Source organism: Onychomys torridus, chromosome 10, assembly GCF_903995425.1.
Source record: "Onychomys torridus chromosome 10, mOncTor1.1, whole genome shotgun sequence".
Classification (NCBI taxonomy): domain Eukaryota; kingdom Metazoa; phylum Chordata; class Mammalia; order Rodentia; family Cricetidae; genus Onychomys; species Onychomys torridus.
The window spans coordinates 70,773,155-70,786,961 of NC_050452.1; the positions used below are offsets into that span (position 1 = coordinate 70,773,155).

The 13,807-nt window shown below is 47.0% G+C and overlaps 1 protein-coding gene across 1 annotated transcript in view; it reads right to left on the bottom strand.

The window, feature by feature from the left end:
* Pcgf3 (polycomb group ring finger 3) overlaps positions 1 to 1,828 on the bottom strand; it is a 49,959-nt gene extending 48,131 nt beyond the window's left edge. Inside the window, exon 1 of the mRNA XM_036200790.1 lies at positions 1,633 to 1,828. The gene's annotated coding sequence lies outside the window, so the exon portion shown is untranslated. The remainder of the gene's footprint in view (positions 1 to 1,632) is intronic.
* Between the last annotated feature and the right edge of the window lie 11,979 nt (positions 1,829 to 13,807).

The window sequence follows — 13,807 nt, forward strand, 5'->3', positions numbered from 1 at the left end:
CTTAATTCTTTCCTTTTTAGAGATGAAGCAGGAGTGTGGGTGCTAGTTGGTCATCCACACCACAGCCCCCTCAATCCTCTGCCCATTAACTTCACCTTCCTATCTACTCCTGGAGTGCCTCCCCATTGGATACAACACTAGCCTCTGTACACACCCTCACGACCTTCTGGGTAAAGAGAAGGGGGAGTGAAGGTGCAGCCACTGACCTGTGGCCAAGACTAGGGAAAGGCATAGTCCTGCAGGAGCTGGGAGAGCAGGGGAGGCAGCTTGGAGGCCGGGACATGGAGCAGCAAGTCCCGAGTCCCTGGAATGATGAAGAGCTCCAGCTTTGGCTTGTAACTAACTATACGAAAAGCCTCACCCACTCCATAACATCAGGGTGCTCAGGGACTTGTGCGCAGTGCAGGGTTTGAATCCTTGGACTCAAATAACCAGGAACCCACATGTAAGCACTTCACAGAAAGGGTCCAGTGTGGGCTGGGTAGATCTGGGCCACCCCTGGATCTCCAATGCCTAGGGATCTTTTCAGCAGATTTTGGGGTCTGTATGTCTGGAGTCCCAGGCCTCCAAGCCCTGAAATTCCAACTATTATCCATGTACTCCCTGAGGACCTTCCTCGTGGTTCAGCCCCAATGTTTTCACCCTAACGTGACCCACCTTTGGTTCTATTGGTCCTGAAGCCTATCTGTATTCTGAACCCTTCTCACGGTTTACCCTCGGGGGCCCCAAACTGCTCTAGGACCGCCACAGTGGTCCAGATTCCTCTGGGCCAGCCTTGGTTTCCCAGCTCTCTACAGCTGATTTGTTCCTGGGTCCTGACCTTCCTACGGCCTTCTCCCAGAGTCCTGCCTGACCCTGGGTGGGTGGGTGGGGGGTGTCTCAGGGTCTTAACCCTCCTCTGTAATCTATCTAGAGTTGGACCATCTCAGTGATTCTGGCATTTTCTAGGTCCTGTCAGGTCCTGAGATCCAGTCTTCCTAAATGACCTTTCCTACAATCTTGTCAGGACTCTAGTACTGACCCTCCCCCAGTGACCAAGCCAAGGGTTGGGTCTCTTCTCTACCTGTCCTGAGGTCCCAGCACTAGGAGGATCTGCCCAGTCCCGGTATTTCTGGCCTGCTCTGGGTCCTGCCTGGTCTGAGGTTCTGATCTCCCTGGAACCAGCCTGATCCAGACTTCTGTTCTTCCGGGGTCCTGTTCTCTGGAATCCTGCCTGGTGCCTGGTCCAGCCCGTCTGGGATCCTTGTCTTCCCTAGGTCCTGTTCTCTCGCGGTCCAGTCTGCTTGGAATCCAGCCTGGCTCGGTGTTGTGCCTGCTCTACGATTCTGCCTATCCCTGGTCCAGCCTGGTCCAGGGTCCAGCCTGGTGCAGGCTCTTGTCTTCCCAGGGTTCTGTCTGGTCCCGGTTCCTGTCCTCCCGGGGTCCAGGTTGTTCCGGGATCCAGAATGGCCCAGGGTTCTGCCCTCCCAAGGTCCAGACCTCCCAAGTCCTGGCCTTCTGGCAAGCTTTTAGGGTCCCGCCTCCCGGGCCTGCCGAGGGCGCTGGGCTCGCAGCCCTCTGCCGACCATGGGCCGAGGCCGCGGCCTGAGGAGCGGGCGCGCGGGCCAGGCCGGGCGGGGCGGGCTCACTGACCTGCGTCTCGGGCGGCGGGCGAGCGGGCGCACGCGGGGGCTCGCCGGGAGGGGGAGGGGGCGCCGCTCCCTCTGGGTCCCCCCCAAGAGGAGGAGAAAAAAGCCGTGCGGAGTTTAAAACAAAGAGGCGGAAATGCCCGAACCCAGCCGAGTGCGGAGTCGGGGGCGCCGCGGCTGGAGCATGCGCAGTGTGCGGCTCCGCTCCCACCTCGCAAATGGGAGGGGCGGGGCCTCTGGAAGGCGGAGCCTATAGGGGTGGGGTCCAGGCGGGGCCAGAGGGCGCAGGCGCGTGCGGGCCGCGCTTGACTCCGGAAGCTGGCGCGACAAGCCAAGCGGGGTGGAGTTCAGGGGCGTGGCCACAGGGTGAGAGGTGGGTCAGAAGGCGTGGTCAAGAGGCAGCAAGCCCGAGAAACTTCAGCACACTTCTGACAAGTGACTATCTGGGTCCGGAACTAAGCCGGAGCACCGGGACAACGGGTTTCCTCCCGTGTGTGCCTTCTTCTAACATTCCTGTCCTATCTAGGAATCAGCCAGGTGCGCAGAACACTGTGGACAGAGAGAGAGAGAGACAGAGATCCTTCTGCTCGACTTTCGGGCCGTGGAAACAAACCTACAGCTCATCCGTTTGTCCATAGTCATCAGTGGTCACTGTAACTGGGAGAGTGCAGAAACAGAGAAAAGAAAGTTTGTTTGGTCACTGTAACTGGGAGAGTGCAGAAACAGAGAAAAGAAAGTTTGTTCTTTCTTTTCTTTTCTTTTAATTTCAAAACAGGGTTTCTCTGTGTAGCCCTCGCTGTCCTGGACCTCACTTTGTAGACCAGGCTGGCCTTGAACTCAAAGATCCACCTGCCTCTGCCCTCTGAGTGCTGGGATTAAAGACTACCACACCCCGCTGCAAGGCTGTTCTTGGGGAACAAAGTAGTTGTGGCAGCGAGCGGTATGCTAGACAGGCAGTGGGACAAGGAAGGAGTTAGGGGGGGACCTACAGGTATTGGGGGATCGTGCCTTGAAAGGAATCCAGTAAGGACAAGTGTGCAGTGAGCTCGAAAGGGGCTACCTAAAAGTTAGAAGGGGGCTTACAGGTATGGGGGGGTCGTGTGTATGGTCCCTCGGAGGGAAGGCTCCCTAGCAATGCAGCTATGCTCTAGAGAAACCTGACCGCCCTTTGCAATCATAGAGGCTACTGATGAGGGAGACAGTTGAGAGATAGTCCCAGAGTAAGGGAGGGTCTGGTGCTGGTATTAGAAATAGCAAAGAGGTACTGTTGAGCAGCTCTGGCATTAGGACACAGATCCTAGGAAGTCGTCTAACTTGACAGACAGACTCCGACTGTCTGCAAGTGGGCTTTTCATGCCTTAGGTAACACACTATTCAGAGGTCGTTCTAGGTCCAGGGCCCAGACCTTGTTTCTATGTCTAGTCATCAGGGGTGTCTCAGGGAACTCTAGCTTTACATAACCTCTGGTCTTTCCTGAAGGTTGTTGCTCACTTTGGCCCCCACCTTCCAGCACTGAAGTCTCCCTCTAGCCATCGGCTGACCCGTCAGAATCCAGCCAAGTGTCCCTTCCCCCATCCTTACCCTGTATCCCGAGGTTAGTGAACAGCTTCCATCTAGTCTCCTTGTATCCATCCTTGCTCCCTGATCCATTTTCAGCACAAAATAGTGACTTTTATAAAGCATTCGCTGGAACATGTTCCCTGCTCAAAACACCCCAGAGGCTTAACTAGAGCAGAAACCAGTGGGTTAGGGTATCTTTGAGGCTTGAAGAGACCTGAAATCATGTTACTGTCTTATTTAGTAATATACTAAGTTCACAGGTGCATGTATGTGTTCTGGTTCAGCCAAGCGAATGAAGGAACCTAAAATTATGGTACTCAGTTTGATGATCGGGAAAGGAATACTTCCCTCCTTACTTCTGGCTCCAGCTAGCCTCGCTGAATGTTTGATCCATCCTCTGTGATGAGTTTCCTCTTTGATGATCTTCTCATCACCTACAAACTCCCAGTGAGGCTGCTGGGAGAACAGAATGAACTGACCCCATACTTCTTTTTTTTTTTTAAAGATTTATGTATTTATTATGCATACAGTGTTCTGCCTGCATGTATGCCTGCAGGCCAGAAGAGGGTGCCGGATTTCACTATGGATGGTTGTGAGCCACCATGTGGGTGCTGGGAATTGAACTCAGGACCTCTGGAAGAGCAGCCAGGGCATTTAACTGCTGAGCCATCTCCAGCCCCCAAATTTATTTGTTTATTTTTTTGGTTTTTCGAGCTTTTGGTTTTTTGTTTTTTTGTTTTGTTTTGTTTTTGTTTTTTTTTTGGTTTGGTTAGCTTTGGAGCCTGACCTGGAACTCACTCTGTAGACCAGGCTGGCCTCGAACTCACAGAGATCCACCTGCCTCTGCCTCCCGAGTGCTGAGATTAAAGGTGTGTGCCACCACCACCTGGTGCCCCATACTTCTTTTAAAAAATGTTTTTAAAGATTTTTTAATTTTATGTATATGGGTATTTTTCCTGAATGCATGCCTGTGTACCACATGTGTGTGGTTCCCTTGGAGAGCAAAATAGAGTACTGGATTCCCTAAAACTGGAGTTATAGACAGTTGTGAGCTGCGACATGGAACTCAAATCCAGATCCTCTGGAAGAGCAGCTAGTGCTCTTAACTGCTGAGCCAGTTCCCCAACCCCATGACTCTCTTAACTCTGTGAGGCTTTGCCTTACTTTCCATTAAATGCTTGACCCAGGGCTCCAGAACATTTTGGAACTAAATCCAAGGTCTTTACCACCTCCGTGACCCCTGCAGTATTTGACTTTGCTATGTTCTCCTCATGGAGAGATCTCTTGCCCCTAGCTCTTCTGAGAGGATCCCATAGCACCTGAGTAGAGTGTGCTAGGCAGCAAAATTGCACATAGAAAAGAGTAAAACTCCTCCCCGTCCATCTTCTCCAGTAGCTGGTTTCTACTCCCTTGGGACGTTGTTCTTGTGCTCACTCACAAATTCTGTGGCTCTTCTTGATGCCCCTGGGCACAGCGGGCACCTGTACCTCAAGACCCTACAGGAGCTGTTTCACCTATAGTGTCTGAAAGCATGGAAAATGGGGGCGCAGTTCTCTACAAAATAGGCACAAGTATACAAGGGGTGTGTGACCCTGCCTCTCAAACAACTAAGACACTGGACAAAGTAAGTCAAACATCAATTTACAGACATGTCAGACAACCAGATCTTGGGCCCACAGAAAGGAGTAGTTGGGCGAGCCTTGGGGGAAGCCAATAGAACTGCCCAGAAAAGGGCTCTAGACCTTCACAGTGCTCCAAAGACTTCAGCTTAGCATTGCTAGTCCTTCACAGAAACCACTAGAGCTGGTGAAGAACAGGAGAGAGGAGAGGGATCTGGGAGTCCACCAGGCAGGCATCACTGTGTTTCCATTACTCAGGAATCCCTGAGGTGGTCTAGGGATATCCAGAAGGCTTCCAGCAGTGGGATAATCTAAAAAGACTGCCCAGTCCAGCCTGATAAAGCCAGAAGGCTTGGAGGGGACTGAAGTGCTTGGTAAGTTGGCCTTGTTGTGATATGGCTATGATAAAATACCATGACCTAATGGCATAGAAGTATCTACAATGCTGTGCATGGTGAAAACTCACAGGGAAAGGGGGTGACAGCCACATCGAGTTAGCACCAGTGGCCAGAGAAACAAGGAGAATTTGACCCCAGGGGAGGAATCAGTCTCTCAAAGTACACCTAGAAACAGCACTGGAGAGCTGAGTAGTGTATATAAGCAGCTTCTGACCTATGTTCCTGGTGTTTGGGTGGAAGACCAGAAGTTGGGCAGGAAAACAGACACTGTGAGGCCAGATAATAACAAGGTCTACTGCTAAAAGGAGAGCCACAGACTATCATCAAGAAGAGCAGAAGCAGTTAATCAAAACGGATCCAGCATGTTCAAAACGTGGATGCATAAAACAGAATAACACAGTATCACAGGACTCTTGAGGAATTTTTAAAATAATGGATGAGAACTGGACATTTGTCTTCCATTTTACAGGAACTGCTCCTAAAGATAACCACAGACTTGTAGGCGATGCATTGTAATGATTCAGCTAATAATCAAAAATAAAATTATGGAAATAGCTAGGTTGCAGCTCAGTAACTGAACACTATCTGTGGTGTGTAAGGCCCTAGGTTTGATCCTCAGCACTTGGGGGAAAAATAAGCAATTAAAATAGCTGTGTTATATAACAACTATTATCGATAGTAGCGTTGTCAAAAGATAGGTGCTGTGTACTTCTGATGGACAGAGAGCATCACCAGGTAAATACTTGCCAGAAATCCCACTTGAATCTAAAACACAGTCAGTCTGAACTTCTCTTAGCTAGGTTTCTATTGCTGTGATAAAACACCATGACCAAAGCAACTTGGAGGAAATGGTTTATTCCATCTTGCAGCTTGCAGTTCGTCATCGAGGGAAGTCAAGACAGGAACTCAATGCAGAAGCCTGGAGGCAGGAACTGACGGTAGGGGCTATGGAGGAGTGCTACTTACCGACTTGCTCAGCCTACTTATATACCCCAAGACCACCTGCCCTGGGGTGGTACCACCCACAATAGACTAGTCCTTCTCACATCAATTGCTAATTAAGAAAATGCCCCACTGGTTTGTTCACAGGCCATTCTGGTGGGAGCATTTTCTCAATTTCTCATTTTCTTCCTCTTTCCAAATGACTCTAGCTGTGTCAAGCTGACATAAACCTAGCCAGAAGAGATTCCACCTATTGTTGAACAATCTTTGTACACTGTAAATATGTATTACTCTCGTTGGTTAATAAAGAGCTGACTGGCCTATAGTTGGGCAGGAAGAGGTTGGGTGGGAGAGCCAGACTAGGAGGACTCTGAGAAGGACGGAGCCTGAGGAATCTGGAGGAGATGCCATAAGGCACAAAGTGAGCAGGATGGGAAGTGCACACATGAGGTAAACAAGCTTTGGGGCAGCACCTAGATTAGTAGAAATGGGTTAATTTAAGTTATAAGAGGTAGCTAAAAACAAGCTTAAGCTATTGGCTGAGCATGTATAGTTAATATTAAGTCTCTGTGTGGTTATTTGGGGAGCAGCTGGCAGGACAGAAGAGTCTGCCTACACCCATCTGTAGCTGGAGTTTTCTCTGGTCCTGCCCAGCCCCATGGACCCCACAGCCGCTTATAAAATAATCACTCAGAAGCTTACACTAATTAAAACTGCTCAGCCATTAGCTCAGGCCATCCACATACTAGCTCTTACATTTAAACTCAGCCCGTTTCTGTTCATTTATATGTTGCCACATGTTCCGTGTCTTTACCTGTGTGCTATTACATGCTGTTCCCTGGATGGCAGGATGGCATCTTATGACTTAGCCTTCCTCTTCCCAGAATTCTCCTCTCTACTTGTCCCACCTATACTTCCTGCCTAGCTACTGGCCAATCAGTGTTTTATTAAACCAGTGTACAAAAGCATTATTCCACAGCACCCATCTTAAGAAGTTTTCCCAGATTTGCCACAGAAACTTTGTTCAGGACCCCAGGAAGTAGGAATGAGGCCATGGCCACATCTGGTTGGTTGTGGATATGGGAGAAGCAGCTAAGGTCCTTCCCTATGGAATCAGCTCCAGTAGCTGTGCTGAATCACGGAAATCAAGCCAAATGGAGCATGTGTTGCAGCAGTCAGATGAGTGGACCCTGTTTTGGCATCTGGTGATGTCAGAGTTTTAAGGTCCATCTTAAGACAGTATGATGTTGTGGTTGTTTTAAGGTGGCATCATCTTCTGTAGATAAATACTAAAATTCTGTGGGGGAAAATAATACATTCTCTGAGACTTCTTCAGGACAATGTGTATAGAATCTGTGTGTGGGAAATAACACAACTCTGATGATGTAAAAATAAATAGAGAGGGGCTAGAGAGATGGCCTAGTTATTAAGAGCACTAGTTGCTCTTGCAGAAGGTTTGATTCCCAGCACCTATATGATTGCTCACAATCATCTGTAACTATAGTTCCACGGGGATCCTATACCCTCTTCTGGACTCCTCAGCACAAAATGGTACATAGACACACATGTAGGCAAAACACCCATACACATAAAATAATTTTAATGGAGATAATTCATGTTCACAGATACAGGTAGGTAGGTAAGCAGGTAGCTAGATGATGATGATGATAGATAGATAGATAGATAGATAGATAGATAGATGATACAGATACATAGATGATAGACAGACATATAAGATAGATAAATTATAGATCGATTCAATATAGTCAGGACATAAGTTCTTCTCAACCTATCTATAGCTTCAGTGGAATCCCAATCAAAACCCCTGAAGATGCTTGTTCTAAAAGACATTTGGAAAGGGAAAAAACAATAGCTATCACAATACCAAATAAAATTAAGAAGAGAAGAAAAACCACAAAGAGGCTGTACTGGAACTTTCTCTAAAGATCAGGTTAGCCTCAAACTCAGAGATCCACCTGCCTCTGCTTTCTGAGTGCTGGGATTAAAGATGTGCACTACCATCACCCCAGGCGAAATGATTTCTTAAGGAGATACACAAAGGCAAATAAACTCAACATCTTTAGCCACTAGGAAATACAAATCTCAACTACAAGATATCATCCAGTACCCCCTAGCATGGTTATAACTAAAAACATAGGCAGAGGCAAGTTTTGGTGAGAATGTAGAGGAAATGGAGTCTTCATACACTGTTAGTGGGAATGCAAAAATGACAGAGTTGCTTTGAAAGACCATCTGGAGCTTCTCAAACATGAGCTATAAGATAAACTTAAGAGTCCATAATCCCTCTCTTAGATATAGAACTAGGGGAAATGAAGACAAATACCTACACAAAACCTATACATAAAGACTCAAAGTAGCAACATTTTCAATGGTCCTAAAGTGGTAACATCCCATGTTATTAAACAATCAATGAATGAATGAGTGAGTGAGTGAATAAATGAATACAATGTGGCATATCCATACAGTAAAATATTATTTGACAATAAATGGAAGTACTGGTACCTACCACAATGTGGATAAACCTGAAAGCACTATGTTAAGTGAAAAAAGCCAGTCACAGAAGTGTGACAGACCACATATTACATGATTCTACTAAAATTTAAGGTTCAGAACAGGTAATCCATAGAAACAGAGTAACTGTGTAACTGTGAGTGAGCACTTCTTGGATGATATAAAACTATTTGGGTGGTAACTATGTTAAAATCTAAAACCTGTGCACTTTACTTTTCTATTTTTAATTTTTTTAAAGATTTATTTATTTATTATGTATACAGTGTTCTGCTTGCAGGCCAGAAGAGGGCACCAGATCTCATTAGGGATGGTTGTGAGCCACCATGTGGTTGATGGGAATTGAACTCAGGACCTCTGGAAGAGCAGCCAGTGCTCTTAACCTCTGAGCCATCTCTCCAGCTTAATTTTTTGAAGTAGGGTTTTATGTAGCCCAGGCTGGCCTCCAACTCTCTATGTGGCCAAGGATGACCTTTTGAACGGATTCTCCCACCTCCACAGTCTAGGTGCTGGCACCATGCTCAGACCAACCTGTCCACTTTATCATTCTTTATTCAGACTTGTTCAAACCAGGATTCTCCTGAAATGTTTCCTAATGCGTATGCAAGGACTATCGGACCAGCTGAGGAATCATTACAAAGTCAACTGCTTCTGCCTTGAGTTTCAAATGTTTTGTCTGTACCTAGGAATCTTGTGTTCCCTATTATTTACATGTGTGAAACTGGCAGGCTAGCTGGGCTTATGAACAATTAAAATCGAGCCCCTCCAAGTTTCTGGTTTCAAATGTGCTCACCCTATACCACATACATACCCTCTTTTTAAATAATTAAAATCTTAAGTTTTTTATATTTATTTTATTTTACATGTGTCTAAGAGTTTCTATAGTTGTGAAGAGACACCATGACCATGAGAAATCTTTTTTTTTTTAAGATTTATTTATATATAGTGTTCTGTCTGCATGTATCCTTGCAGGCCAGAAGAGGGCACCAGATCTCATTACAGATGTCTGTGAGTCACCATGCGGTTGCTGGGAATTAAACTCAGGACCTCTGGAAGAACAGCCAGTGGTATTAACCACTGAGCAATCTCTCCAGCAGCCATGGGAATTCTTATAAAAGAAAACTCTAATTAGGGTTGGCTTACAGTTCAGAGGTTTAGTCCATTATCATCATGGTGGGAAGCAAGGCAGCATGCAGGCAGATATTGCGCTAGAGAGGTAACTGAGAGTTCTACATCTTAATCTGCATGCAACAGGAAGTAAACAATACCACTGTTGTTTGTTTTTGCTCTTTTGGGAGACATGCCACACAGCTCCCAAATAAATTACACATGGTGGCTTATTCTTAATTATGAATGTCCATCCTTAGCTTGGCTTGGTTCTTGCCAGCTTTCCTTAACTTTAAATTATCCCATCTATCTTTAGCCTCTGGGTTTTTCCTGTTCTCTTATTTCTGTAAATCTTACTCCATGGCTTGCTGTGTAGCTGGGTGGCTGGCTCCTGGAGTCCTCCTCCTTCTCTGGATACCTCTTCTTCTTTCCTCTCAGATTTCACCTTCTATATATTCCCTCTGCCTGCCAGCCCTCCCTATCCTTTCTTCTCCTTGCTATTATATGTTCAGCTCTTTATTAGACCATCAGGTGTTTGAGACAGGCAAAGTAACACAAGCTTCACAGAGTTAAACAAATGCAACATAAACGAAGGTAACACACCTTAAAATAATATTCCCCAACATACCACACTAGGCATAGTTTGAGCATATGAGACCTCAATGCCTGCCCCCACAGGGACACACTTCCTCTAACAAGGCCACACCTACTCCAACAAAGCCCCACCTCCTAATGCCACGCCCTATGGAGGCCATTTTCTTTCAGACCACCACAATGTGTATGAATATTTTGCCTATGTGTATGTATATGGACCATATGTATGCCTGGTGTCAGTTGAAGTCAGAAGTATCAGCATGCATTGTATCTCCTGATGCTGAAATTAGGAATGTTTGTGAGCCACTGTGCAAGTGCTGGAAACCAAACCAGAATTCTATGCAAAAGTAACATGTACTCTTTTTTTTTTTTTTTTTTTTTTTTTAGCTGAGGACTGAACCCAGGGCCTTGTGCTTGCTAGGCAAGCACTCTACCCCTGAGCTAAATCCCCAACCCCAACATGAACTCTTAACTGCTAAGCTAGCCCCTAAAGAGACACTCTCTCCAGTCCCTAAAGAGACAATCTTTACATCTGCATAGTCTTAAGGTGAGTTAGGGTGAGAGTCAGCAGAAGCGGCCCACAACAGCAGAGAGCCCACAACAGTAGAGAGCCCACCCACGGTCAGAGAGCCCACAACAGCAGAGAGCCCACCCACAGTCAGAGAGCAGAAAGTACATGTCAGATAGACAGAAAAGGTTGCATATGGCAGAGAAAACATTTGACATGGGGAGGAAGGAGGGTTCAGAGCTTTAGCAGAAAGCTTGGGAATAAAGTAACTCTTTTTATTTGCCCGTTTGCTGGCAGAAGTTTCCACGAAGCTGTTATGCAGCCAGATTTACTAGTATCTGCCAATTTTACTGTTATCTGCCCCTTTGTCCCATGGCTGCAGCCAAGAGAGAAAAATTAAAAGTAAAATAGCAAACCAGGATCCTAGGCTGCTATCCCAAGAGTCTCGGAGGTAGAGGAAGGATCTATGAATCAGCACAGGTTACCCAAAATGCTGTCATGTTATAAGTAAGGGCTGGGAGCATACACAGCATGTGGACCACCCAGTGGTCCGACAGCATCCTATACGTCATCAAGATAGAATGTGTCCTTGCTTGTGCAGCCCGAGGACCACCCCGGGGGACCATTCCCTAGCACTCAAGGAATCTAGGTCAGGCTGCAGAGCCATGGGAAGGGACTCACTAGTTGCACATACTGTGGAGGATGCAGTGGTGGTGGTGGTGGTGGTGGTGGGGGGCAGTTGCAGGCACGGTCCCGACTGTACTGCAGTGGCGGCGGTGGGAGGGTTACAGGCCCTCGGTACAGGGGTTTCCACAACACTCAGCCCCGGAAGCTGGGTGAAGAGATCTGAGTCACAGAACCAATGAAAAGATAAATGGCGTTGGTTGTTTGCCAGAGGAGTCACAAGCCATGGCTACTGATAGGAAATCACCACATGTCCACACGGTTGGGCTTGCCCAGCGGACGGCCTAATTATTTCCGGTTCAAAATAGCCATTTCCAGGTCAGAACATCTCGTGTGGCTAGGACTCCGTGGCTTTACATGGTTACGTAAAGCGCGTGGCCATGTAATCTATGCACATGCATGGATTAGCCACATGCAGTCCTGTATGCATGCTCGGCCCACTCTTTAAAAAGCCAGCGCCATTTTGCACAGGTCTCTCTTCTCTTCTCTCTTCTTTCCTCTCTTCTCTTCTCTTCTCTCTCTCCTCTCTCTTGTCTTCTCACCCACGTGTGTGCTTCACACAGGCCTGTCACCTCTATCCTCATTAATAAACAGCTCTTCTGTGGGTTTGTCATGTTCAGGACATGTTCCTCGCGGGGTAAGAGCGCCAAAATAACTAACAGCTACCAGAGTTAGAATGGGCTTTATTAGTAAGAAGAGGGGATAGGACGGAGAAGCCAGGCCTGGCAGGGAGGAAACAGAAAGAGAGGTGCAGAGAGAGAGCGTGGGGGTTCACGTGTGGCTTTTTAAGGTGGGGACGCAGTGGCCTGCTGATGATGTAAGGTATTAAACCTGGAAGAGTGGAAGCAGGATCCTTACAATAATACATTAACACAAATTAAATACCAGTTTTAGTCCAGATAAATGCACAGTATAAACATCAAATTTTATACAGAAAGATACAAGAGCTGGGGGGCTGGAGAGATGGCTCAGAGATTGTAGTGCCCTGGAACTCCCCAGTTGGGTAACTGACAACCTGCTTGCCTGACCTTGACCTTGATGTCCTCCCTATGCTGATTCCCTGCTGGTCTCCACCCTCCTGAATGCTTAAGGGAAGTTCCTTGTTTGTGTATCCTGCATTTGGTGTAAACAGCTTAGATGCAAGAATGTAGAACATTTGGTAGCTAACTTCTGCCCTCTAGGGGTTCCTCCATTGTGCTGTAAACCTGTATTTAAGGTTTCCTCCCTTCTTCAATAAAAGGCGTTTGGCCTCCTCTGGCACGAATGACTCGCCGTCTTTTGTATCTTTTCCGATCCACAGCCCCTCGCTGGGACATGGTGAATGGGTGGTGGTAGCGTGGGCGCCACCGCATCAAGAGGTTAAGATCACTGGCTGTTCTTCCAGAGGTCCTGAGTTCAATTCCCAGCAACCACATGGTGGCTCACAACCATCAATAATGAGATCTGTTGCCCTCTTCTGGCCTGCAGGCATACACACAGGCAGAACATTGTATACATAGTAAATAAATAAATCTTTAAAAAAAAAAAAAAAAAAGATACAGGAGCTGGAGGTGTGGCTGCATGGTAGAGTGATTGGCCTAACTTGTACTTGGGTCTGCATACAAGCCTCAGTGGCACACACATACAGATAGCCAATAGTATCTAATACCATACTTAAACAGAAAATTCCTATCTAAGACCATATATACAAGTGAGAAACCAGAGATTTACTTCTTTAAGAGATTAAAAGTTCTGGAGCCATTCAGTCCTGGGGTGGGGGATGCAAGTTGAGCTATAGACACTTTCTGGCTTCTATTTTGGGGCTTATGAGCGTTCTGGGCCTGGATAGGGAAGGGAAGAAGTGGACACCTGGGGAGTCTTGTCTGGAGGGGCCAACTAGAGCCCAGATAACAGTGATTAGAGACTTCCCTGGAAAAGGAAACAGAAAGGTTTACATTCTAGCAATCCATGGCTGTGAGGATGAAGTCACAGTCAATTGGCTTGTGGCACCTGAGAGTCTGGATCCTGATATGCTAAGGTGGTCCCTGCTGGGTGTGGATGTCTTGCATTATTTTCCTGCAGCTGGGTCCTGGTTTGATTAGTGAGACACAGGTGAGTCACTGGGTAGATAGAGGAGGGAGGCATGCTGTTGGAACCCAATAGATCGGGGAGCTCTCTACACAGCTGTATGTGGGTGTCTGACAGCCTGCCTAGAGGAGTGGCCCACAGCTGAAGGGTGGGTTTTTCCTCCATCTTTGT